The sequence below is a fragment of the Echinops telfairi genome, unplaced genomic scaffold, assembly GCF_000313985.2.
Source record: "Echinops telfairi isolate 266 unplaced genomic scaffold, ASM31398v2 ScPeMD7_7427;HRSCAF=8465, whole genome shotgun sequence".
Taxonomy (NCBI): Eukaryota; Metazoa; Chordata; class Mammalia; order Afrosoricida; family Tenrecidae; genus Echinops; species Echinops telfairi.
In genome coordinates, this window is record NW_022111327.1 from 4,565,457 (window position 1) to 4,567,740 (window position 2,284).

Sequence of the window (2,284 nt, forward strand, 5' to 3'; positions counted from 1 at the left end):
TTCTTTCTGCTTTAATGTTTTCTTTCTTAATTCTTCTGGAATTGAATAATGGTATAGCTCTCCATTTACTTTTTGGAGAAGAACTTATCAGCCCTTTCAGTTTTTAGTCTAGCCTTTCCCCACTCTTTTTAAATATTTACTTTACTATAAACCAAAGGCCTGTGTGTCTCTAGGTCTTTAATGGTATTAAAAAAATAATCTATAGATTCATGTGAAGTAGCACTGTACTGCCATAATTGTTATTTTTGTATATTAAATTGTTTTTATATCTGGTAGCACACATTCGTCGTTCATCCAAATGAAAATCCTTATTTGATTTGAAAGCATAAGCTAATTCTCATTATAGGAACCTGCATATGGTATCATGTGCACTTGAGTGAAGTGAATAGGTAGCGTTTTCACCCTTGTGTATGGTAGTTTCTGTCTCTCTGGTTGCATATGAGTAACCTGGAACATGGCTCTGTTTCTTCTTTTTTTTAAGGGGAAGACTTTTATATCAAGGAGTAATTTTTTTTTAATATGGAACGCTTCAAGAATTTGGATGTCATCCATGCTAATCTTCTCTGTATCGTTCCAATTTTAGTATATGTGCCGCCGAAGCAAGCACTATCAAGGAGTAATTATGTCGCCGAAGCAAGCACTATCAAGGAGTAATTATGTCGAGAAAGGATCCCAGCACAGTCCAACTCAAGTTCATAAGTCCAGTACTAGTCCGTAAGTCCCTCTTCAGACTCATGCAGTCACATGCAGTGATGCAGAATGCAGGAAGATGACAGGCTGGTGAGTACAAAGTTCTGTGGATCCAAGGTTGGTAGGCTGTCTGGGTGAGCAAGCAGGAAGTCAAGGCTGAGAGAGAGAGAAAGAGGCTGGCCTCAAGAGAGCTATATATCTCAGTCGCACCTACAAGTGAGGTCATCCTGCTGTGGCCTGATTGGCAGACTGCATCTTTGGCTACCCTGCCTTTCGACCATGGGCCCATTCACAAATTCTCAACAACCTTAGCCTCCTTGGGCTAGGTCCTGCTGTGGGCTCAGGTTCTGCACAACTCTTTTAAACTTCAGACCAGCCTACCTGCTCTCTTTTATCCTCTAGTCCCTAGGAACCAGGTCCATGGGTGTCATTGGCCAAACTCAACCCAAAGAAAAGTCCAAGGAGATATTCCAGTGATGGTATGGTGACTCCATAGCCTTTAGGCAGCCAAGTTATTTCAGTCTTGTTGGGGGTTTTTTGCTTCCTTGTTTAACCTTCTTGTTTAAGAGTTACTTTAGCTTCCTCTGTCGTGTATCACATCTATATTTCAGGTAGCAAGAGGAGGAAAGAGAAGTGCACATCCTTCTTATATCTAAGAAAACAAATTAGAAATTACATAAAGGACTTCAATTCACCTTGACTGAAACAGTCATATAGCCACACACTAGCTTCAAAGGAGATGTGAAATGTAGTCTTTAACTAGGGAGCCATATATACCTAGATAAAATTTCTATAATGTTTAGTTCTCTAAACTCCTATATCAGAGGATGGCTGTTGAAGCATAACCAGCAACTTTTGTAGCATTCTTCTAGTTTGTCGGTGGTCTTCATCAAAAGCAATAAAAGCTAGCTTGTAGAGAGGTGGCCACCCTGTTAAATCCCATAAACTCCTTTCCAAACTTTAATCTGAAATGAATGTGTTCAGATTCTGATCTATGGACTCCTGTAAAGTGAAAATAAAACTGTATTTTGTAAACCTGTGTGATCTATGTATAACATTTAACATAGGTTAAGATATTCTCAATACTATGCAAATAGTTACTACAACACCCTTAGTAGCCTTCAGTTAGATTACTCTCATTAGCCCCTTCAGTATAGAAAATTTGATCTACCAGTAATGGTAATCATCCTATTTTGAAAAGTCCTATGAATTTACTTTTTAAAATTATATATTTTTTCCAATGGCAGTTTTGGAGATGGGGGCATATTCATATTGGTTAACTATTCTGAAATGAAAGTCAAGATTTGTGAAGGAATCTTGGAAGCAGCAAGAGTGAAGCAACTCATCACATATAAGGAATTATTTCATAAAATTCATAGCCAATTTCTCATTGGAAATCATGGAGGCCAGAATTTGTGGGGTGATAGTAGCACGTTAACATATGCCATTAGTCAGTGTTGTTCTTTGTTGCTTTCAAATAGATTCTGACGCATTGTGACCGTATGTTGGCAGGGTTGAACGTTTCTGTAGGGTGTTCAAGACTTTATGGAAATTGTTCGCCAAGCCTGTCTTCTAAGGTATTTCTGAGTGTGTT

At 38.5% G+C, this 2,284-nt stretch overlaps 1 pseudogene; it reads right to left on the reverse strand.

Annotated features, from left to right (window-relative positions):
- Positions 1–513: 513 nt before the first annotated feature.
- On the reverse strand, positions 514–607 carry LOC115872623 (annotated as a pseudogene).
- Between the last annotated feature and the right edge of the window lie 1,677 nt (positions 608–2,284).